At 43.0% G+C, this 26,001-nt stretch overlaps 1 long non-coding RNA gene and 1 other non-coding gene across 2 annotated transcripts in view; both read left to right on the top strand.

The window, feature by feature from the left end:
- Positions 1–10,442: 10,442 nt before the first annotated feature.
- Positions 10,443–26,001, top strand: part of LOC111174828 (uncharacterized) — a 175,441-nt gene continuing 159,882 nt past the window's right edge. The window contains exons 1-2 of the long non-coding RNA XR_016395458.1: positions 10,443–10,735; positions 13,034–13,095. This is a non-coding gene — a long non-coding RNA (uncharacterized LOC111174828). The remainder of the gene's footprint in view (positions 10,736–13,033; positions 13,096–26,001) is intronic.
- On the top strand, positions 10,745–10,837 carry TRNAI-UAU (transfer RNA isoleucine (anticodon UAU)). The gene is given in 2 exon segments: positions 10,745–10,782; positions 10,802–10,837. It is a non-coding gene; the product is annotated as a tRNA-Ile (tRNA).

Below are 26,001 nucleotides of genomic sequence, written 5' to 3'. Positions count from 1 at the left end.
GGGTTTTTTTGTTTTGATTTTTGTTCAGCTGTCATTTTGTTTTGTTTATTGTTTCTAATTTTATTGCATTGTGGTGAGTGAAGATGGTCTGTGTATTATTTTTGGGTGGGGATGTGTTAAGATTTCCTTTGCAGCTTAGTCTATGGTCAATTTTTGTGAATGTGTATTCTCTGCTTAGAATGTAGTTCTAAAGGTTTCTGTTAGCCTAACCTGCTGTGTTACATAAATCATCTCTTTTCTAGTTTATCAAGTTGCTCATGGGTGCAAATGACAGAGGCCCCAGTTAAACAATGGCTTAACCAAGAGAAAGTTAAAGACTTATATAACTGGATATGCAGAGGAAGAATGAGCTTGTGAACTACTGGTGTCATAATAGACCCTGGTTCTTTCTGTTCCTCAGATCTGCTAACTGCAGCATCAGCTTCATCCCAAGGCTGATTCCCTGAGGGGTCAAGAGATGGAAACTATCCATAGTTTTTCTTTTAGATGAGGGGTTCTCAACCTTGGCACCACTGACATTTTGGGTGGATAATTTTTGTAGGGGGCTGTCCTTTGCATTGTAGGATGTTTAGCACATTCATGGCTTCTCCCCACTAGATGCCAGTATCTCTCCCCGAGTTGGGACAACCAAAAATGTCTCCAGACATTGCCAAATGTCCCTGGGGGGGCAAAATTGCCCCCAAGTGAGAACCAGGTGTGTTTACTGGCAATACAAGTTTCACATGCCCCAACCTGAACCAATTACTGGAGTGAAGGGAGAGATATTCTGATTGATTTATTCAAATTAAGATTTGTGCTTGAAACTGGAGGCAGAGTTGGCTTCCCCCAAAGCCTGTGGCCATGCGAGTGGGGTGGGATATTCACATAAAACTCTGGCTCATGACTGGGAGGTGGGAAATGATGCTTGGAAGGTAGTGAAGCATGTCTACTACACCTGACTTTTGACTAAGTTTTCTTTGACCCATTCCCCCCTCTACCTTCTAGTCCTATGTGTCTAGTGGTTATTATTTATTTATTTATTTATTTTGCGGTACGCGGGCCTCTCACTGTTGTGGCCTCTCCTGTTGCAGAGCACAGGCTCCGGACGCGCAGGCTCAGCGGCCATGGCTCACGGGCCCAGCTGCTCCGCGGCATGTGGGATCTTCCCGGACCGGGGCACGAACCCGTGTTCCCTGCATTGGCAGGCGGACTCTCAACCACTGCGCCACCAGGGAAGCCATATATATATATATATATATATATATATATATATATTAAAATTTATTTTTAATTTTATTTATTTTTGCCTGTGCTGGGTCTTCGTTGCTGTGCATGGGCTTTCTCTAGCTGTGGTGAGCAAGGGCTACTCTTCATTGCGATGCGCGGGCTTCTCATTGTGGTGGCTTCTCTTGTTGTGGAGCATGGGCTGTAGGTGCACAGGCTTCAGTAGTTGCAGCACACGGGCTCAGTAGTTGCGGCACAAGGGCCCCAGAGCGCGCGGGCTCAATAGTTGCTGTTCGCAGGCTCTAGAGAGCAGGCTCAGTAGTTGTGGTGCACGGGCTTAGTTGCTCTGCGGCATGTGGGATCTCCCCTGACCAGGGATTGAACCCATGTCCCCTGCATTGGCAGGTGCATTCTTAACCACTGCACCACCAGGAAAGTCCTAGTGGTTATTTTTTAAGTACATGCATGTCTGTAAACTTGTAATTTCTAATGTGTACTGTTAATAAGCATCTGTATCGACCCCTAGAACAAGTCAAGGACAAAAGAATCTGGGCAAGATTTAACTTCCTGCTGGAACTCCCTACTGGCAACTTCTATGTTGATATTGTTTAGATTATTATTTAAAAGTTTTATACAGGCAAGAGTTAGATGTTTTTATATGTTTTTCTAATGTATTAACCAATTATTAAGCTACTGTCTCTCAGCTCCAAACTCACTTTCTATACTCTGCATCATAATGCAGGGGTTGGGATTCTGCAAACTCCATTTATGCTTTGCCAGCTGGTTCTGTTACCCCTGCAAAGTGGAGGTAATAGAGGGAGACTGCAGGGATGGAGGAAGGAGAGGGGACTTGCTCTTTCCTGATTGCTTCCTGTCTCCTGGCTGCCTGTGGCTCCTGGGCTCATCACCTTGGCTTCTTCCCTTGGCAGTTTCTAAATCCAATTTGCAATTTTTCCAGTTCTCGCAGAATCAGCTTTAAAGTGACCCCATCAGAGTTACCAGTTCCAGAAGCTGGCATGCCCTGTCAGAGGTCTGAGTTTCAATTCTGCAGAAGTCGTCCTCCACTTTCCAAGGTTTAGTAATTCACCTTCTTCTTTGGTTCCCTCAGCCCTAGCGGGTATAACTGCTTCTTGCAGTTGCTACTTCTGTGCTACTGCAGATTTTTTTTTGACTTTTCAGTTACTAGTTAACAACTTTAAACCTAGTTAACAGTTCTCTGTATTACATTCTCTTTGTTAAACAACTGGCATGATTTCTGTCTCCTGACTAATATACTTTTATAAGCTTAATTCTCTGTATTAAAAGATTTCTTTATGGTTGTGATTTGCAACTCAGGGAAGGTTAGGTTCTAAAATCGGGGCATCAAATAATAAAACGGATTGACCCTCCAATATACTACTTCTCTAATGTGATCACAGTTGTCTGTTGGCCCTGGGATGGAGCCAGTAACTGCAGCTAAGACCCCACTGGACAGGGCAGGGCAGGGCCGCTGAGGAGAATGCCCTGCAACTGCATGCTGGTCACTGTCAGCTTTTCAGGGCTCTCTGCAAATAGAGCGGGAAGTTTATGTCTCCCTGTCACCTCACAGGTGGAAAGTCCTCAGGGAGACATTCACAGGCCAGCTCTGCTATGAGCTTTCAGTTTGGCTTATATGTCTGCTACATTTCCATTTTTTTCTGGCTCCAGGGCCAGTGAGCTCTTCCCCCTCCCTTCCCTCCCTCCTTCCTCCCGTGGAGATAATATTCTTTAGCTTGCTGGTCTTCTTTTCCCTCTTTGCCAGGGGCCATGAACGCTACTTCCCTTCCAATCACTCTTGTTAGACACTTCCACTGCCCTCTTACCGCACCCCCCAACATCCTGTGGCATCCCCCTCATTCTTCCTAGCATGGATCTCACATGCCGTGGACAGGAGTGGACATATGTGGGCTCTTATGAGTCCAGGGCTGTGTGGACGGTGGCTAAGCTTGGCATTTCTTGTAGCCCAGGTGTCATGGCGGAATTCATACCTGCTACCTACAGATGAGGAAACTGAGAAATATCAGCCACTCCTACAACTTAATTTAAAAAATGATCAAAACCCAAAAAACAAAAAAGACAAAAACAAAACAACAAAATGATGGGTGAAAGATCTGAACAAACATTTCACAAAGATTCACAAATAGCCAACAAGCACGTCAAAAAATGCTCAACACCGTTAGTCATCAGGGATATATAAATTAAACCTACAATGAGATACTATTATACACCCAGTAGAATGCCTAAAATTAAAAAGACTGCGAACACCAAGTGTTGACAAGGATGCAGAGCATTTGGAATGATCAGCATTGCTGGTGGGAGTATAAAATGGCAAAACTACTTTGGAAATAAGGGTCTGGCACTTTCTTACAAAACTAAACATAGAACTTCATCAAAATTAAAAACTTTTGTGCATCAAAGGACACTGTCAAGAGACTGAAAAGGCAACCCACGAAATGGGTCAAATATTTGTAAATAATATATCTAGTAAGGGATTAGTATTCAGAATATACAAAGAACTCATAAAATTCAACAACATAAAAACAAGCAACTTAATTAAAATTGGGCAAAAGATTTTGAATAGACATTTACCCAAAGAGGATACACGAACGGTCAATAAGCACATGAAAAGATGCTCAACATCACTAATTATTAAGAAAATGAAGATAAAAACCACAATGAGATAGTACTTCACACCTGTTAGGATGACTATTACTAAAAAGAACCCCAAACAAACAGAAAATAAGTGTTGGTAAAGATGTGGACAAATTGGAATCCTTGTGCATTACTGGTGGGAGTGTAAAACAGTGCAGCTGTTGTGAAACGCAGTATGATGGTTCCTCAAAAAATTAAACAGAATCACCATATGATGTGGCAATCCACTTTTGGGTATATATCCAAGAGAAGTGAAAGCAGGACCTTGAACAGATATTTGTGCACCCATCTTCATAGCAGCATAATTCACAATGGCCAAAAGACGGAAGCAACCTAAGTGTCTATTGACTGATGAATGGATAAAAAAATGTGGTGTATACATACAATAGAAGAGGAATGAAATTTTGACACATGCTGCAACATGGATAAACCTTGAAAACATTATGCTACCTGAAATAAGCCAGACACAAAAGGATAAATGCTGGGTGATTCCACTTATATGAGGTACCTAGAATAGTCAAACTTGTAGAGACAGAAAGTAGAATGAAGGTTACCAGGGGCTGAGGGAAGGGGGATGGAGAGTTTATTGGTTAATTGGTACTGATTTTCGGTTTGGGATGATGAAAAAGTTCTGGAGATGGATAGTGGTAACAGTTGCACAGCAATATAAATGTACTTAATGCCACTGAATTGTACACTGTTTCTTTGGCTGCACTACCCAGCAGTCCCACTCCTGTATTTACCGAAAAGAAATGAAAACAAAAGGACTTGTACAAGAGTGCTCCTAGCAGCTTTGTTTATAATAGCTCCAAACAGGAAATAACCCAAGATGTCCATTAATAGGAGAACGGCTAAGCAACTGCGGTGCATACATGTAAAGAAAAATTATTGAAGCCACTCAGTCAGTTGTTGGCTAAACAGAGATAGGAACAAAGGTTGTTTTACTCCAGTTCCTTATCTTTCTTCAACCGCACAGGGTGAGTTTTCCTACTCACTCCAAAATTTTGACCTAAGGACAGCCCTGAATGTTACTGCAACTCCAGAGTTCCATAGGTGCCTCTGCTAAGACTCTTCCTTCCTCCTCTCAAAGGGAGGACCCCATCATTATCTGTGCTTAGTCTCTAAGACCTGTCATCCTGTACCCCATCTTCTCAGCTGGAGGGCTTTGGGCATTTATTTGGGTGCCCCAGCATACCTGGATCCCAGTTTTCATCTCTCTAGGGGTCGTAGTTCTATCTGGTCTTTCCCATATTTCAAGTTAGAACACTTTGGCCACCATCATGTGGGGTCTCTGTGAGCCCTGATTAGTGCCTCTCTTGAGGGTGACCCCTCATGGGTCTCTTTCTCCAAGGCAAACTGAGTACTGTACTCTGGAGAGTGTTGAGGGCATGGACTCCTGAGTCTTACAATCTGTATTTGAAAACTGGCCCTACCACTTACTTAGGTAACCCCCCTGTGCCTCAGTTTCCTCATCTGTAAAAGAAAATACTACTACTACTTACTTCATAGGGTTGGCATGAGGATTAAATTAGTTAATAAGGTGTAAAGTTCTTAGAACAGTGCCGGGCACATGGTAAGCGCTGTGTAAGTGAGTTATTTTTTACCCACCTACCCCCATGTTCTCCATATTCTTTGAAAGATTTTGTTCTCATATGACAAGTGAAAGAAATAATTAGGATCCAGCCAGGATCCAGTCAGGAGGCGGAAACCACACCAGTACTTTGAACAGGGAAAAATCAACATGAAGAACTGTTAACAACCAGTTAACGGGGACTACCTACTAAGAGGGGTCAACGGGACTCTAAGGGACACAGGAATAACGGATAAAGGGAGCAGCCACTACCTCCAGAGATGACACAGAAAACCCACGGAAGGATAAGCTTGGAAAGGGCCCTCGCTCCCTGCCACAGCTGAGGCTCAGAACTCACGGGTGGGGGCGTGGTGGGAGAAGTTTGCTGAGGAGCTGCAGGCTGGGGCTGGCGAGCAGGAAACGGTGATGGCCGAGTCTGACCGGAAGCCGCCCGCCGGCAGCTGTGCAGTAGAAGCCGGAAGAAAAGCCCTGGCAAGAGGGAGAGAAGGCCCTTCAGTGTTCTGCGGACGCCTACCCCTGACGCGGCGCGAGCGTGGTGCTGGCTGGCACGATCGCAGGGCAGGGCAGAGACGGTGTAGTTGGAGCTGAAGAAGCACCAAGTTCACAACAGGCGCACACCCCCTCAACGTCCTCATAATTAAACGACGTTTAACTGGGAGTGGTTCCTGTTTATGTTTCAGGTACTGATAGCGGTACGAAGGGGGCTGTGGTTAGGGCAGTCCCGTGCTCCCGGCGGTCCGCTGTAGTCACTAGTCATGCCCGTTGAGCCCGTATTATTACAGCCACCCACCCCTACGCCCCTCGCTCTCAGAAATGTCCCTGTTGGGAGGATGAAGTGTGTGGTCACGTGGACGATAGTATTCCCACGGATAGTGGCCAGAGACACAATAAATACACACAAACAAACCTGCCTGAAGACAGCCCAGGTGTGGAGAGGCCACAAGATTCAGGGAGAAGACAAGGGCACTGAGGTGAGCGCGGCAGCCTGATTCCCCCTTGAAGCGCTGGCCGGTTTGGAGGTGGCAGAAACTAAGAGGCTGAAAAGCCGAACCAAAAGCAATAGTTCTCAAGGGTAATATGTGATTTTAAAAATGTACATCTGAGTCTGTCTAAAAGAGCTCTTTTAATAAGCATAAAGTAAGTCTGACATGCAAGCACAGTGTCATTGTTAAAATGGCAGCATCTTTCTTATCGCTACGTAAAGTAATGGCACATTTTACAGGTTATGGCAACTTAGGTTTGATGAAAGACAGTCTATTTGTTCCTACGGTATACTTGTTCCCACGTACAGTGTCTCTATAGGAGAGATTCCTAGAAGTGGAACTGCTGGGTCAAAGGTCATATATTTGATAGATTCTACTAAACTGACTTAAAAACAAACAAACAAACAAAAACCCTGAACAGTGTCCATTTCCTCACACTCTCCTCAACACTGAACGTTACCAATCTTTAAGACTTTTTCTCCTCTGACAGGCTCTCACCATGTCCTCATTTCAGCTTCAGTCCAGAGTGAAGGGAATCTGTGATTCCCAAAGTATCATCATGTTCCACTCCTATGTGTAATTGGTTCAAATCTGCATCATACTTTCCTAGAGTTTGGGCCTTAAGACCTACGCATCTGTCTCCTCCTAAGGGAAAATAAAGGGTCATTTCTCCACGTGGTGCTGGTGAGGATCATGGACTATTAGGATAGGAAGGGATCTTAGACACTGCCAAATCCTAGGAGTTCTGAAAGACATTCAAGACGGTCTTCACTGTTACAGGTGGCAGAGTATCTTTTCAATTTCTACTTAGAAAAGTAATAATTAAAATAATTATTCAGACAACCTCTTGCCCCATCAACATGCAATCACTTGGGGAGCGTCTCAGTGCCTGTTGACAAGCACCTGCAGTGGTCCCTGCATACAAAAAGTGTGCATATGACTCAGCTGAAGAGGTGGGTTGTAGGTGACTTGTGACTCCTCTACAGCAACTTTTAAAAGTCATATACTGCTTCATATATAACCATAATGGAACGCTGGCTAAACACATAAAAAGTTTGCTGAAATAAAGTAAAAGAAGACCATATACTGAAAATTCTACAAATTTGGTTCAAGATGATATTCATTTACTAAATGTGCAAATTGCATTCTGCTAATAAAAATATCTTGTATGTCAGAAACAAAAGCCCAAAAGAGAAAATATACTGATCATTATATCCAATTTGGTCTTTCGTTATTAGGGATGAAGACCAACCATACCCGCTTCATGTTATTTGCAGAATGGTGCTTACATATAGCAGCCAGAACCCTTCTGTTTTAGCTCATCATTTAGACACAAAACCATGAAAGGAATAAAAATAAACCAGTTTTTAAAGTGCAAAAAGCACAAATTCTAAACATTCGCTTAGGAAAGCAGTTTGTGTCTATTTTTGATGCTACAATGAGTCATTAAATTTCATACATTTTAATATACATTTGTCCTAAGACCAATATGATATATGTTCTTTTAAAAGTTATTGTTAACAAAGCGTGCTTTTCCCTTACATAATTAAAGTAAATTAAACATTTTGCATTACATGGTAAATGGAAGAAGGTGGAGACTAGTCTTATTACAGTATGGGTATTACTCAAGATTATTTTAACATTATACATATATCTAAAATAGGTTTTATTTTAAAAATCACTTCTTTATTACACATCACACAAATTATTAAATGCTTAAATAATTGCAAGTTGTTATCAAGAGTATACATGGTAAAAGGCATTCTCCAGTTAAGCTAGGAAGCTCTTATCTGGTCTAGATCCCTCAGTTTATAAATGGGGAAACCGAGGCCCAGAAAGGGTAAGAGATTTACTTAAGGTCACAGAGCCAGGGAGGGCCTCAGACTCGCTCTTAGTTCTTTGCTCTTCAGGGTGAGTGTGTATGAGGTTAAGTGATTTGAAGGTCTCAGTATACTTGTTCTTGCTGAAAAATCTCTCTGGTGGCAGAGATTCTGACACTGCCCCCTCTAGGTTCAACATTGCCCTCACTCCTCCCTTAGAGCTCCAATTTCCTTGGGGACTAAGCTATTTTAGTTCCCAAAGGCTGTATCAGGTGCTGCCTTCCCTTCCCATGCAACCAGGGTCAGTCAGTATCTGCTGAACCAATACTGTTAAGGAGTAAGTCCATGAAAGCGGAGAGTGGGAAGGGAAGCTGGACCACCAGGGGCCTTTTTTTTTTTTTTTTTTTTTTCAGGGGCCATTTTTGCTGCTTATAGTTCACCAGGCAGATTCTACCTGAGGGATTCAGGAGGGAGAAAGAGCAGACTCGGCAGATGCTACTGGATTTGAGAAGACGCTGTGTATGAGTCTCCAACTTACTTTCTTGTCTTTCAGGAAATTAACCCCTTTCAATTTAGGGGGAAAAATTATTCCCACCTGGGGGCAAATCATGCATTTACTTTTAGAACTTGTTCCATCTTTTGGGAGGGACTTATTTCAAAGGCTCTGCTGCCCTTGATTTACCAAGGACTTGCCAAAGCATGCTCCGAGGAGCCCTAATCCTGGCGTGTTGTAAACAGCTCTGCATCCCACCATCTGCCTAGTACCTGATGGGATCTTGCAAGGGTGTTGACCATCCCCCTTCTGAGCTCTTGCTCTGGATGTGTGTCTCTCACAGTTTACAAACCACCAAGAGAGGCTCGCCTATCTCCTTTCTCTGGGTGCACAACCCAGTCTGTACAAAGCAATGAGCTTCCTGGAAACACCACCTTCAGGAGGCCTCTGCCTTAAACAGAACCTGTGCTTGTCTCATCATCTCCCTGATCTCTCGAATCTCTTCTGCTCCAGTTTCAAGGCTCTTCTACAATCGTACTCTCGACCTCATCACCCGAACACAACCTGTTAATGTGGGTTAGTCACCATCAAGGTGACTATGCATGATCTTTATTCTGCCCCCGTCACTTGCTCATGCTGGTTCCGAAATCTATCGACATGGTGCTCTGTTGTTTGCTCTTCTGGCTCTCCCAGGAAAGCAGAGGTCACCGGAACAGGGTGACCAACATGCCAACAGAGGCCCAGGAGACAATCGACTGATGCAACGCCAGAGGAAGAGGGGGAGGGGGGAGGGGGGCATTTTGTGGAGGAGGCTGCAGCTACCCTCCCAGAGGGATGCAGGTTCCTAGCAGTTATCAGTCAAGGGCGGTAGGCACAGTGCCTAGAGCCCCCCAAATGTTTACATTTTAATTTTTTTTTGAAATCAGAAATAAAGATAATAATGAATGTAACAATAAATCCAGCCTGGATTATATTTGTGGTTTGTAGTAGCAAAATATAATTTAAAAAAATTTTTGTTGTTTTGATGGACAAAGGGGCCACGAAGACAAAAGTGTGTAAGGCACAGGACAGTCAGAATTCGGCCCTGGGTACGGTTTACACTTTCTGGTTTTAAAAAAAGGAAATGGATATCCAGATATTTGTAGGGGACCTCTTGTTTTTAAATATTGGGAACTCGCTTTAAAATTAAACAAAACATACACGTCGTGACCCAACAAAGCACGTGGAGCTTAGCTTGCACCCTCTTGAAGGCCTGGGCTATCACCGTGTCCCCAGAATGCCCGTGGTTGGACACGATCCGAGCACCCCGCTCAGGATGTAAGAAGGGGCAGCAGAAAGCCTTCGGGGCAGGACAAGGGTCTGACGGTTAAATCTCTGCCCGGTCCGGTCTTGGAAGCTCGGTCGCCACTCCGGCCCAGGCGCTCCCTGGCTGCCCCACCGGCAGGCGCGGGCTTTGCTCATTCACGGGTTTTCCCGCTCCTGCCGACTTCCAGGGCGGCGCGAGGGGTAGCGGGGTGGGCTCCTCCAGCTCACCGGTGACGCGGGGGCGCGGGTCAGAGGCGACAGTCCAGGGCATCTCCCCGCTCGGCCCCACCCCTCGCAACAAGGCCCGCCCGCCGACCGCAGCCCGGTTCCCGGACTAGGCCTGCTTCTCGCGGGGCCTGCTCCTGGGAGGCGAAACTCCACACTGAGGGCGCGGAGGCGGTTTCAGACCGCAGCGCCCGGGCTCCTCCTCCCGCGCTACCCAGGGAGGCGGGCTGTGCTCTTTTCAAGGTCCCGCCAAAGGGCCCCGCCCTCCCGGAGGGAGACCTAGCAGCCTTCCCTCCTACACTAGGCCGGGGACCGCCGGACCGGAAGCTGCGGGGTCTCGGGGCCCCGGTTCGTTCTCGCCTAGCCGCAAGCCGCGGGTGCGCATGCTCCGCGAAGGCCCGCACAGGGCCCGGGTGAACCCTGATAGAGCCATCGCGAGGCGGGGGTAAGCGTAGCTCCAGTGGCGCAATCGGTTAGCGCGCGGTACTTATACAGCAGTACATGCAGAGCAATGCCGAGGTTGTGAGTTCGAGCCTCACCTGGAGCATGACCCTTTTGGATACCCGTCCCCCACTTTTACCACCTTGCTCAGGGGAACGAGTCAGTCTCTCTTTAGTCTCCTCAGTTCCTGTCTCTCACTGCTCTGCTTGCACGTCCTGCTTCGCTGCAGGCAGGAAGCCGCTCTCCTTGGCGCCTCACTCGCTTTCCAAGCTACTTGTTGCCCCCGCGCAGTGCACCGTCCAGCCGCCCGAACCCGTACGTTTACCTGCTGCTCCCTCTTCCTAGGCATTTCCTTTAACGGCACAGTCCCGGGTCCCGGTACAGGGGATGAGGACGGGAAGTCCCGGGGCGCTGCACCGGTGATGGGACCCTACCTGGGCCTCGTCATCGAAAATTCCAGGCGCCCTCTCTACGGGGCGTGCCCGAGTTCCCGGGCCAGTTCCCTGCTGCTGCCCCTCACCCAGGGCCGGGAGCGGCGTGGTGAGCGCTGGCTGTCGGGGCCCGAGCGGGGCGACCGCTCCCGCGAGCTGGGGCCCGAGGCCCAGCGCGGGGCCTCAAGTGAAGCCAGTCGCTCTCCTCCTTTTTAACTATGGGTTGGCCAAAAAGTTCGTTCGGGTTCTTCCGTAACATCGTTACCGAAACCCCGAACGAACTTTTTGGCCAACTCAATGCTGATAATTGGTCGTTGCCGCCTTCCCCCGATCTGCAGAACCCCTAGACCGCGGGCCCTTCTCCCTTACCCAGGCCTCCAGGCCTCCCTGGGCGGATTTGCAGTTTGGGAAAAGTGCCTGGGCGTTTCCCTCCCCCTATCTGTGCCCCTGCTCCCCGGTGTCAGTCAGGAGTGGTGGAATTCGCTGGCAGACGTTTTCTAGGGATATCCTTTCCTGCCTGCTGCACATCCCAGGTTCAGAAGCCCCCCCGGGGAGCAGGAAATATGCCAGCTGGGTTTTGAAATCTTCCAGCACTCGAACATTCTGAGGCAGGGGGGCCGCTTTGTCAGGGGGTGGACGGATGCCCCACATCCTCAGGAGGTGGGGCGAAGTAGGGAGCAAGCTTAGTTGGGATGAGAGGCCTCCCGGACGTGTTCTCCCGAAAGAGTGGTTTCAGCTGTTTTTATGGGCGTGCTAGGAGTTAACTCCTGGGATGGAAATACTACCAGGAGCGGTGAGAAGCAAGACCTAGAAAGCTCGGAGGTAGTGGGTGGAAGGTGAGCTCTTGTCTGTCTCCTCGGCTGCTAATCCCAGCCCCAGAGTCCGAAAGGGGAGCCCCATGCCTCCTGAAATGTGAGAAAATCCTTCCACCTCACCCAACCTGGCTGCCAGTTCCTCGCTGAACCGGATCTTTTCGCTCAGCAGATGGTTGAGTGCTCCCCTTTAGAAATCTAGCCAGCCTGGAAGCAAACATCTATCCCCAGCCCCCACCAAAAAAAAGTTTGCTTAATTTTTTTTAAAAAACAGGTTTATCGAGATATAATTCATATACCCTACAATTCACCCATTTAAAATGTACAATTCAACGAATTTTAGTACATTCACAGATATGTGCAACCATCACCACAGTCAATTTTAGAACATTTTCATCAACTCAATAGAAAATCCTGTATCCTTCAGCTATCACCTCACCCTACCCCTAAATAACCACTAATCTACTTTCTGTATCTACATTTACCTATTCTGGGCTTTCATATGAATGGAATCATGTAATATGTGGTCTTTTGTGACTGGCTTCTTTCAGTTATCCTAATGTTTTCAAGATTCATCCACATCCTACCTTGTATTGGTGCTTCATTTCTTTTTTATGGCTGAATTATATTCCATTATATGGATTCTTCCCAATTTTGAACAATGGAGAAAAGGTTGGCATTTTAAAAACATTTGCTGAAAACTGCTTTTTAAAAGGGAATTAATTTTAAAATGTACAAAGCATAAAAACAGTCACCCTTGCCAAGTGTATGTTTTTAACCTTGAGAGGTTATCACTGCAAGAACTGGTAAGATATTTCCAAGAGCTCAGCCAAGAGCTGAGCACGGAGCAGTTTCCTCACGTGGACAGAAATGCATGAATGAAAGATCATTCTGCCCAGCTCCCTATCCATGTTGGAGTCCCTTCTGCAAAACCCTAGCTCCTATTTGAAAAGTTCTAGCATCAAAATGTCATTTCTTCACAAGATGATGCATTCCACTTTCTGTCAACTCTCATGGTTAGAACATTCTTCCTCTTAAATATTGTTTCTGTCCCTATAGGTTATTGCTGGAATGGTGGTGGTTTGGGGAACTCTTTTTTGGTGAGACGGTCAAGTGGGAAGGTAAGAAGCTAAATTATCAATAGTTGTCCTTGCTCTATTTAATCTGGAAATCACCAGATAGATTATTAGTGGATTATAAGCAAACAAATAGACCACTGGCAGATTTGTAGATCAATGTCTTAATGTGAGGTTGATAGGATTTTTAAAGGTTGTGATGGGTGATAAAGATCAAATCAGAAAATTATGGGAACATGCTATAAAAACCATAAAGTACTCCATATACAGGTGTAAGGAGGTGGCATTCCTGTCACCACAAAACTAGTGGATTAGGCCTATATGCAATGTATGGTGGCTTTAAGGAGGAAGACGGGTAAATATGAGGTGGATGAACCCAGAAGGTAGGTTGAAGTTATAGCTGAACAGCTGTAGACGTCTAGCAGGAGACAAGCCTGACCTACCTACCCGTTGAAATCCATTGAACTCTATTGAACTATGCACACAGGTTGACATTAGCTTTGTAGATGGCTTTGGATGGGCTTATTAAAACTGTGTGTGATACAAAGCTGGAAGGGAGTGCAAATTCAGTAGAATTTCGAGGAAGAGTGGAGCCAATCCAGGGACAAATGTTTCTGACAAATGACAAGATGCAATTTGATGGGGATAACTGTAAGCCTGTGTTCAGTTCTGAGTTCAGTGTGGGGCGTGCCTGGCTTGACAGCTGTTTGCATATAAAGGATCTGGGCATTTCGGATATGCACAACCTCAGTTGTCCTGGCCGTGTGACTCAACTGTTAAGAATGTCAGCCAATTATTAATGCATTACTATATAATGCATTACATGGTGTGGTGTCAGAGATCACAAAACAACAGTCTGTGGAACAAATCTAGCCTCCAGACAGGTTTTGTTTGGCTTTCTAGCACTGACTTGCAAGTGTTTAAATTTTTAAAAATCATTTGCCTGCATATTGGGAGGTTTTACTGAAATGCCTAGATTTCAAGTTTCTAATGAAAAATTAGAAGACTTGGCCATCTCGGGCCCTTATTCCCACATGGCAACATTGGCTGCCCCCTTTGGATGGGCAGGTGATCTTTCGTTTGCCGTGGTCCTACCACTCTCCATTAATCCTCGCAGAGGTGGGTACCAGCTGCTTGCTTTGCTGTTTTCTTAACCCCTGACTCATTTCTCTCATTTGTGACCTACGTTGACTGTGTGGATCAAGGTAGGGAATACTCATGTTGAAGTCAGCCTGAGGGCTGTGATCTGGGTGAACACAGCCCATTTAAAATTCAACAAAACAAAACTCCAGTTCTTTGTTATGGAAAATTTCAAACATACCCAAAATAGAGAAAATAGTATATTTAACCACCCTGTATCCATCCATTACTACTTTCAAGAATTGTCAACGTTATTTCATCTATCTCGTTCCCACAACATTCTCCCCTACCCTAGCACTGTCACCAGAATATTTTAAAGGAAACCCCAGCTATGGTTTAATTTAACTTGTAAATACCTCAGTATGTATACCCAACAGGTAACCACTTTTAAAAAGAGCATAACCATAGTACCATTAGCACACCTAACAAGAGTAATAATAGAAACTCTTCATCATCTAACACCTCGTCTGTGTTCAAATGTCCACGCTTACCTCTGAAAGATATTTTTATGGTTGGTTGGTTTGAATTGAGATCCAAACAAGGTCCATGCATTACATTCGATCAATATATCTTTCAAATTTCTTACCAATTACCCACTCCCTTTTTTGATATTTATTGATCTATAGAATCTCCCACAGAATTTGGCTAATTCCATCCTCAAGGAATCCTTTCACAAGCTCTTCAGTCCCCCCTGACAATTAGATCTAGAAGCTTGGTAATATTAAGATGCAATTTTTTCTTTTTGCAAAAATAGATTGTAGGTGGTACTATATACTATTGTATCACAAGAGAGAAAGTACATAATGTCTGGTTGTTCCACTTTTACTGATGTTAATTTTCCTGGTGATTTCAGATGTGGTCAGCCTGGTCCATCCATTACAAAATGCCACATCAGCCTCTAACCTAATGGTTTTAGCATCTGTTGATGCTCCTTGTCTAGATTTATTATTGTATTAAGGATTACTCAACAAGGGTTTTCTAATTCAATTATTCCTTCTGTATTTATAACTGTCATTCTTAAAAACCCCCTTTTTCCATCGACTGTTTGGTTTTCCTAAAGCACAATTCACATAGAAAAGACCAGGTAATATTCCTGGACTCTTTTCCTTTTTCTGCTAGTCTTTAGAATAATGAATTGATGCTCTAACAACTCCCAAAGGTGACCAATTAGTTTTTTTTAATTTTACAGCTTTTTTTTTTAAAGTATTTGACATACAATGAACTGCCTGAATGATGCTGAGTAGCTTTTCTAGTGCTTATTAGATATTCAGATATCTTCTTTGGTGAATTGTCCATTCAAATCTTTTGTCTGTCTTTTATGGGGTTGTTTGTCTTTTCATTATTGAGTTATAAGAGTTTTTGTCTATTCTAGATATAATTCCTATGTTGGAGATATGTTTTGTAAATAATTTCTCCCAGTTTGTGGTTTGAATTTTCATTTTCTTAATGGTGTCTGTTGAAAAGCAAACTTTTAAATTTGATAAAGTTCAATTTATACAATTTTTTTCCATTATGGATGATACTTTTGGTGTTATATCTAAGAAATTTTTGCCTAACCCAATGTCACCAAGATTTTATTCTGTGTTTTAGCTCTTACATTTAGGAGTTAACTTTTGTATATGATGTGAGTTAGAGGTCTAAATTTTTCTTTTTTTGTATATGGGTATCCAATTCTGGCACCATCTTTTGAAAAGCCTATCCTTTCCCGATTGAATTGCCGTGACACATTGTCAAAAATGAATTGACCTTAGCTGTGTGGGTCTTTTGCTGGACTCTCATTCTATTCTGTTGAGCTATATGTCAGTGTGGTGTTATGTGTGGATTACTATAATCATATAATTTGTAAGGATCATGATTCAATTATCTGATTATAGTAATCCACACATAACGCTATATATATATAAATAAACTTTAGGGTCAGTTTGCCAATTTCTATGAAAATATCCTGGGATTTTTACAAGAATTCTGTTGAAGGTATTGATCCATTTGAGGAGAATTGCCTCTTTAACGATATTGACTCTTCTGATTCTATAAGCAAGTTATACATGTCTCCACTTATTTAGGGCTTTAATTTCTTTAAGCAATGTTTTGTTGTTTTCAGTATTGAAATGTATTATTTCTTCCTTAAATATTTGGCAGGATTCACTGGTGAAGCACTGTGGACCTGCAGTTTTTTTTGTAGGAAGTTTTCTCTTTAAAACCCTACAAATTGAATTTTTTAAATAGATTTGGGGACTATGCAAGTTACCTATTTATTCTTGAGTGAGCTTTGGTAGTTTGTGTCTTTCAAGAAATTTGTGTATTTCATTAAAGTTATTGAATTTATTAGCATAAAGTTATTCATAATATTCCCTTCTTGTCTTTAGGATCTGTAGTGCTTTCCCCTCTAATTTCTGATATTGGTAATTTATGGTTCCCTCCCCACCCCGATCAGTCTCAGAAGATGTTTTCCACTTTTATATATCTTTTCAAATATCTAGTTTTGGGTTTCATTGGTTTTTCTTTATTGTCTTCCTGCTTTTCATCTGATTCTGATGCACTGGAAGAGAATGTATACTGTGCTGTTGCTGGACAGTGTGCTCTGTCAATGTCAATTATATCAAGTTGGTTTATAGGGCTCTTCAAGCCTTCTATACCGTTGATTTTTCTGCCTGCTTGTTCTGTCTGTCACTGAGAGAAGGGCATGAAAATAACCGATTGCAATGATAGGTTTTTCTATCTTTTAGTTCTATCTTTTCCTCCTTCATGTTGCTGGAAGCTCTGTTATTGGCTGTATACATGTTTAGGACTGTTATGTTCTCTTTTTTTTTAAAAAAATTATTTTTATTGGGCTTCCCTGGTGGCGAAGTGGTTGAGAGTCCGCCTGCCGATGCAGGGGACACAGGTTCGTGTCCCGGTCCGGGAAGATCCCACATGCCGCAGAGCGGCTGGGCCTGTGAGCCATGGCCACTGAGCCTGCGCATCTGGAGCCTGTGCTCCGCAACGGGAGAGGCCACAACAGTGAGAGGCCCGCATACTGAAAAAAAAAAATTTTATTTATTTATTTATTTATTTTTGGCTGTGTTGGGTCTTCGTTGCTGCGGGTGGGCTTTCTCTAGTTGCGGTGAGCAGGGGCCACTCTTTGTCACGGTGCATGGGCTTCTCACTGCAGTAGCTTCTCTTGTTGCAGAGCACGGGCTCTAGGCATGCGGGCTTCGGTAGTTGTGGCACGTGGGCTCATTAGTTGTGGCTGGTGGCTTCTAGAGAGCAGGCTCAGTAGTTGTGGCACATGGGCTTAGTTGCTCCGCGGCATGTGGGATCTTCCCAGTCCAGGGCTTGAACCCGTGTCCCCTGCATTGGCACACAGATTCTTAACCACTGCGCCACCAGGGAAGCCCCTTAACTGTTACATTCTTTTAAATACTCTGGTTAATGAGTTGATTCCTTCTCTTTAAAACTTTCATTACACCCTTCCCTCCATACCTAGTCTTTTCATTCATTTGCTCTTAGCCTTCTTTCCCTTTTTTCTTCTAAATTTATTTTTATCTTCTCCTACCTATTTTTTTCTTCTTTTTAACATAAACTGTAAAACTGAATTCTCTTTAAGTGTTTCTATGCTCCTTGCTGTCTGGTGGGCCCCTTGGGAGCAGAGGCAGGCAGCTGGGGTGGAGTTCATGCTGGGGGCGAGCCTGGTGGGGTGAGGATCGTTCCCCTCTTCTGTTGGTTTCCTGCCTTTCCCCACAGAGTCCTTGACAACCCCTGACCTTAATGATCCAGATGCCCCTCTTACTTCCCATAACACTAAGCCATCCATGATGACTACAGTTGAAACTCCAAGGAATATGGATCCCAGAGAAGAGCGGGCTGAAGACGGTTATATGACTTGCTTTCAGATATTCATGAAAGGAGTAGATATATTCAGTCTTGACCTAGAGGGAAGAACATGAACTTAGAATTACAGCCCACGGCGACTTCCCTGGTGGTCCAGTGGTTAAGACTCCATGCTCCCTATGCAGGGGGCCTGGGTTCCATCCCTGGTCAGGGAACTAGATCCTGCATGCCGCAACGAAGACCTGGGGCAGCCAAATTAATAAATAAGTAAATATTAAAAAACAAACCAAAAAACCCCCCAAAAAACTATAGCCCATGGGCGATGATGACAAGGAAGCAAATTTACTTTTAAAATGATTAGCAATGTTGAGAAATGGGATGGGTTGCCTGGTGAAGGAGCGTGTTTCCCAACTTTAAAAGTGATTAAACTGAAGCTGTAATGTAGTAGAAGAGAATCTTGCATTGGTTGAGGGGTTGGTGAGGCTTCTAAGATCTCTTTTAATGCTACGATTCTTAGTTCTGTTTTCAGAAAAGAGACATTGTACCGTAGGTTTTGTTATTATCTTCCCAGCTCCTATTTCCCCTTTCAGAGACGGGCATGTGACTCAAAACCTACCAGAGTCCTTCCATGGGATGTTTCTATCTTGAGCTATCTGGGAGGAGACTTTTTTTCTTTCTGTTTAGAAACATAAAGAATATAAATCCAGAGCTTCCTGCAGCTCCCAGATATCTTTCTAGTTGAGCTATTTGGCCTGGGAGAACAAAGGCTACATTTAATGCGAAGCAGGGAGATAAAGAGGTCGGCAAGTGTTTGAGTCTGATTCTAAACGACTAGCTTCATCAGTTCTCTTTCTGTGGTTTGAATGTTCAAGCTAAAAAAGTGCCCCTTTGGGGCTTCCCTGGTGGCGCAGTGGTTAAGAATCCGCCTGCCAATGCAGGGGACGCGGGTTCAAGCCAGGTTCAAGCCCTGGTACAGGAAGATCCCACACGCTGTGCAGCAACTAAGCTCGTTCGCCACAACTACTGAGCCTGTGCTCTAGAGCCCACGAGCCACAACTACTGAAGCCTGTGTGCCTAGAGACTGTGCTCCGCAACAAGAGAAACCACTGCAATGAGAAGCCGGTGCACTGCAACAAAGAGTAGCCCCTGCTTGCTGCAACTCCTGCGCACAGCAACGAAGACCCAATGCAGCCAAAAATAAAATAAATAAATTTATATATTAAAAAAAGTGCCCCTTTGCATTTGGCCAGTTAAGGGTTTCTCACTTGTAACCAAAAGGGGTCTCGACTTGTGCAACTGTTATTGTACAAAATATCATTTTACATCGATGACTGATTTTTCAAATTTCTTAATAAGTATTCCTTTAAGAAGGAAAAGGCAGTATCCAATCATTTAAACAGGTCTGGGGATAAAGTTAATAGATACTTCTCCATGCCTTTGTACAAAGCCCAGCCCTCTCCATCAGTACACTTGCCATCTCCACTTGAGTGACTCATCCAAAGCACAACACTTGATTTTTTTCCCCCTCCCAAACCTGCTTCTCCCCTTGTCTTTCCCATCCCACAAATGGTCCTTTCGTCCATTCACCTGGATTCTAAGTGAAAAGCTTAGGTGGCAGCTTTTATGGTCCCCTTTTGCTCCCCCCTAGATCTAATCCATCAAGTCCCGAGTCTCCCTCCAGTATGTATCCTGGACCCTGTCCTTCTTTCCATCCACAGTTTCTGTCATCTCCTGCTTGGACTCTGCAGGAGCCTCTGAACTGACTCCCTGTCTCCACTTCTCATCCCTCTCTTGTCTCTTCTTCACACAGAAGCCCAAATGGGCCTTTAATAACACAAATCAGATCCTGTCATTTCCTTGCGTAAAACCACTGACAGCTTTCCATTGCATACAGAATAAAATGCACAGGCCTGCAGTGGTGTCTGCACCAGCCCCTGCCCGCCTCTCCAACCTCAGCTCCTGTCACTCTACCCCTGCTTACTATGCTCCAGCCGCCCTAGTCTTTCTATTCCTTGTTTCTGCCTCAGGCCCTTTGTAACAGCCATTCCTTCTCCTGGAACATCTTTGCCCAAATCTTAGGGGGCTGGCTCCTTAATTTTCAGGGCTCAGTCAGATATCACCTCCTCAGGGGTGCCTTTGGCTATAGTATAGTAGTATTTAGTACTATCAAAAATTACTGGTTAGATAGCCTCATCCACCAGAGGGCAGACAGCAGAAGCAAGAAGAACTACAATCCTGCAGCCTGTGGAACAAAAACCACATTCACAGAAAGATAGACAAGATGAAAAGGCAGAAGGCTATGTACCAGATGAAGGAAAAAGATAAAACCCCAGAAGAACAACTAAATGAAGTGGATATAGGCAACCTTCCAGAAAAAGAATTCAGAATAATGATAGTCAAGATGATCCAGGACCTCGGAAAAAGAATGGAGGCAAAGATCGAGAAGATGCAAGAAATGTTTAACAAAGGCCTAGAAGAATTAAAGAACAAACAAACAGAGATGAACAATACAATAACTGAAATGAAAAATACACTAGAAGGAATCAATAGCACAATAACTGGGGCAGAAGAACGGATAAGTGACCTGGAAGACAGAATGGTGGAATTCACTGCCGCAGAACAGAATAAAGAAGAAAATATGAAAAGAAATGAAGACAGCCTAAGAGACCTCTGGGACAACATTAAATGCAGCAACATTCGCATTATAGGGGTCCCAGAAGGAGAAGAGAGAGAGAAAGGACCCGAGAAAATATTTCAAGAGATTATAGTCGAAAACTTCCCTAACATGGGAAAGAAAATAGCCACTCAAGTCCAGGAAGCACAGAGAGTCCCATACAGGATAAACCCAAGGAGAAACACACTGAGACACATAGTAATCAAACTTGCAAAAATTAAAGACAAAGAAAAATTATTGAAAGCAGCAAGAGAAAAACGACAAAGAACATACAAGGGAACTCCCATAAGGTTAACAGCTGATTTCTCAGCAGAAACTCTACAAGCCAGAAGGGAGTGGCATGATATACTTAAAGTGATGAAAGGGAAGAACCTACAACCAAGGTTTACTCTACCCGGCAAGGATCTCATTTAGGTTCGATGGAGAAATCAAAAGCTTTACAGACAAGCAAAAGCTAAGAGAATTCAGCACCACCAAACTGGCTCTACAACAAATGCAAAAGGAACTTCTCTAAGTGGGAAACACAAGAGAAGAAAAGGACTAACAAAAACAAACCCAAAACAATTAAGAAAATGGTCATAGGAATATACATATTGATAATTACCTTAAAGGTGAATGGATTAAATGCTCCAACCAAAAGACACAGGCTTGCTGAACGGATACAAAAACAAGACCCGTCTATGTGCTGTCTACAAGAGACCCAATTCAGACCTAGGGACACATACAGATTGAAAGTGAGGGAATGGAAAAAGATATTTCATGCAAATGGAAATCAAAAGAAAGTGGGAGTAGCAATACTCGTATCAGTTAAAATAGACTTTAAAATAAAGAATGTTAGGGCTTCCCTGGTGGTGCAGGGGTTGAGAGTACACCTGCCGATGCAGGGGACACGGGTTCGTGCCCCGGTCTGGGAAGATCCCACATGCCACGGAGCGGCTGGGCTCGTGAGCCATGTCCGCTGAGCCTGCGCATCCAGAGCCTGTGCTCCACAATGGGAGAGGCCACAACAGTGAGAGGCCCACGTACTGCAAAAAAAATAAAAATAAAAAATGTTACAAGAGACAAGGAAGGACACTACATAATGATCAAGGGATCAATCCAAGAAGAATATACAACAATTATAAATATATATGGACCCGACATAGGAGCACCTCAATACATAAGGCAACTGCTAACAGCATAAAAGAGGACATTGACAGTAACACAATAATAGCGGGGGACTTTAACACCTCACTTACACCAATGGACAGATCATCCAAAATGAAAATAAATAAGGACACAGAAGCTTTAAATGACACAATAGACCAGATAGACTTAATTGATATTTATAGGACATTCCATCCAAAAACAGCAGATTACACTTTCTTCTCAAGTGCACACGGAACATCCTCCAGGATAGATCACATCTTGGGTCACAAATCAAGCCACAGTAAATTTAAGAAAATTGAAATCATATCAAGCATCTTTTCTGACCACAACACTCTGAGATTAGAAATCAATTACATGGAAAAAAAAACGTAAAAAACACAAACACATGGAGGCTAAACAATACGTTACTAAATAACCAGAGATCACTGAAGAAATCAAAGAGGAAATCAAAAAATACCTAGAGATAAATGACAGTGAAAACACGACGATCCAAAACCTATGGGATGCAGCAAAAGCAGTTCTAAGAGGGAAGTTTATAGCTATACAAGCCTACCTCAAGAAACAAGGAAAATCTCAAACAAACAATCTAACCTTACACCTAAAGGACTAGAGAAAGAAGGACAAACAAAACCCGAAGTTGGCAGAAGGAAAGAAATCATAAAGATCAGAGCAGAAATAAATGAAATAGAAACAAAGAAAACAATAGCAAAGATCAATGAAACTAAAAGCTGGTTCTTTGAGAAGATAAACAAAATTGAAAAACCATTAGCCAGACTCGTCAAGAAAAAGAGGGAGAGGACTCAAATCAATAAAATTAGAAATGAAAAAGGAGAAGTTACAACAGACACTGCAGAAATACAAAGCATCCTAAGAGACTACTGCAAGCAACTCTATGCCAATAAAATGGACAACCTGGAAGAAATGGACAAATTCCTAGAAAGGTATAACCTTCTAAGACTGAACCAGGAAGAAATAGAAAATATGAACAGACCAATCACAAGTAATGAAATTGAAGTTGTGATTAAAAATCTTCCAACAAACAAAAGTCCAGGATCAGATGGCTTCACAGGTGAATTCTATCAAAAATTTAGAGAAGAGATAACACCCATCCTTCTCAAACTCTTCCAAAAAATTGCGGAGGAAGGAACACTCCCAAACTCATTCTATGAGGCCACCATCACCCTGATACCAAAACCACACAAAGATACTACAAAAAGAGAAAATTACAGACCAATATCACTGATGAATATAGATGCAAAAATCCTCAACAAAATACTAGCAAACAGAATCCAACAGCACATTAAAAGGATCATACACCATGATCAAGTGGGATTTATTGCAGGGATGCAAGAATTCTTCAATATATGTAAATCAATCAATGTGATAAACCATATTAACAAATTGAAGAATAAAAACCATATAATCATCTCAATAGATGCAGAAAAAGTTTATGACAAAATTTAATACCCATTTATGATAAAAACCCTCCAGAAGGTGGGCATAGAGGGAACCCACCTCAACATAATAAAGGCCATATACGACAAGCCCACAGCAAACTTCATTCTCAATGGTGAAAAACTGAAACCATTTCCTCTAAGATCAGGAACAAGACAAGGATGTCCACTCTCACCACTATTATTCGATATAGTTTTGGAAGTTCTAGGCACGGCAATCAGAGAAGAAAAAGAAATAAAAGTAATACAAATTGGAAAAGAAGAAGTAAAACTGTCACTGTTTGCAGATGACATGATACTCTACATAGAGAATCTTAAAGATGCCACCAGAAAACTACTAGAGCTAATCAATGAGTTTGGTAAAGTTGCAGGATACAAAATTAATGCACAGAAATCTCTTGCAATCCTATACACTAATGATGAAAAATCTGAAAGAGAAATTAAGGAAACACTCCCATTTACCATTGCAACAAGAAGAATAAAATACCTAGGAATAAACCTACCTAGGGAGACAAAAGACCTGTATGCAGAAAACTATAAGACACTGATGAAAGAAATTAAAGATGATACCAACAGATGGAGAAATATACCATGTTCTTGGATTGGAAGAATCAATATTGTGAAAATGACTATACTACCCAAAGCAATCTACAGATTCAATGCAATCTCTATCAGATTACCAGTGGCATTTTTTATGGAACTAGAACAAAAAATCTTAAAATTTGTATGGAGACACAAAAGACCCCGAATAGCCACAGCAGTCTTGAGGGAAAAAAACAGAGCTGGAGGAATCAGACTCCCTGACTTCAGACACTTACTACAAAGCTACAGTAATCAAGACAATATGGTAGTGGCACAAAACCAGAAACATAGATCAATGGAACAAGATAGAAAGCCCAGAGATAAACCCACGCACCTATGGTCAACTAATCTATGACAAAGGAGGCAAGGATATACAATGGAGAAAAGACAGTCTCTTCAATACGTGGTGCTGGGAAAACTGAACAGCTACATGTAAAAGAATGAAATTAGAACACTCCCTAAAACCATACACAAAAATAAACTCAAAATGGATTAGAGACCTAAATGTAAGACCAGACACTATAAAACTCTTAGAGGAAAACATAGGAAGAACACTCTTTGACATAAATCACAGCAAGATTTTTTTTTTTTTTAGCAAGATCTTTTTTGATCCACCTCCTAGAGTAATGGAAATAAAAACAAAAATAAACAAATGGGACCTAATGAAACTTCAAAGCTTTTGCACAGCAAAGGAAACCATCAACAAGATGAAAAGACAACCCACAGAATGGGAGAAAATATTTGCAAATGAATCAACGGACAAAGGATTAATCTCCAAAATATATAAACAGCTTATGCAGCTCAATATTAAAAAACAAATAACCCAATCCAAAGATGGGCAGAAGACCTAAATAGACATTTCTCCAAAGAAGACATACAGATGGCCGAGAAGCACATGAAAAGCTGCTCAACATCACTAATTATTAGAGAAATGCAAATCAACACTACAATGAGGTATCACCTCACACCAGTTAGGATGGGCATCATCAGAAAATCTACAAACAACAAACCCTGGAGAGGCTGTGGAGAAAGGGGAACCCTCTTGCACTGTTGGTGGGCATGGAAATTGATACAGCCACTATGGAGAGCAGTATGGAGGTTCCTTAAAAAACTAAAAATAGAATTACCATATGATCCAGCAATCCCACTACTGGGCATATACCCAGAGAAAACTATAATTCAAAAAGACACATGCACCCCAATGTTCATTGCACTATTTACAATAGCCAGGACATGGAAACAACCTAAATGTCCATCGACAGATGAATGGATAAAGAAGATGTGGTACATATATACAATGGAATATTACTCAGCCATAAAAAGGAACGAAACTGGGTCATTTGTAGAGACCTGGATGGATCTAGAGACTGTCATACAGAGTGAAGTAAGTCAGAAAGAGAAAAACAAATATCGTATATTAACGCATATACGTGGAACCTAGAAAAATGGTACAGATGAACCGGTTTGCAGGGCAGAAATTGAGACACAGATGTAGAGAACAAACATATGGACACCAAGCGGGGAAAGCGGCAGGGGGTGGGGATGGTGGTGGGATGAACTGGGCGATTGGGATTGACATGTATACACTGATGTGTATAAAACTGATGACTAATAAGGACCTGCTGTATAAAAAAATAAATTAAATTAAATTAAAAAATTTTTTTAAATTACTGTGTTATGTAAGTGGCAGTTGCTTATCTCCCACCATTAGAATATTAGTTCCTCCTGTGCTGAGCTAATAGGCACTCAACAAATAATGAATGAATGAGTGCAAGATAATAGAGGAGCAACACATGGGTGCAAACGCTAAAGCTGAATGGAGAACGTGGGCCTCGTTGCTGCTGGTTTACTTCGCAGATTCAGGTCTGGAGCCTGGTTTTTACAAAGTTCTCTGCAGTCTTTCCAAGGTGTGTGCCGTGCCTCAGGTGGCTTCCCATCTAGTTGAAGAGTAGTGTTCCCCCCAGAAGCTGAAGAGAAAGCACAGAGAGTAGGGACAGTGACTTGGTGTTTATAAGAATAACCTGGGGAATGTTACAACGCAGATTCCTGGGCTACAGCCTGCAATTCTGTGAAGCCCTAGAACCAGACTGTGTGGAAAGATAAGGACTAGGTGACCAATGCATCCAAGCTGGCCTGGGACAC

Source organism: Delphinapterus leucas, chromosome 13, assembly GCF_059928025.1.
Source record: "Delphinapterus leucas isolate spDelLeu-1000000601 "Yukka" chromosome 13, BTC_Dleu_Yukka2, whole genome shotgun sequence".
In the NCBI taxonomy this organism is placed as follows: Eukaryota; Metazoa; Chordata; class Mammalia; order Artiodactyla; family Monodontidae; genus Delphinapterus; species Delphinapterus leucas.
Note: the sequence above shows the minus strand (reverse complement) of the source record. Positions and strands in the feature narration are given on the sequence as shown.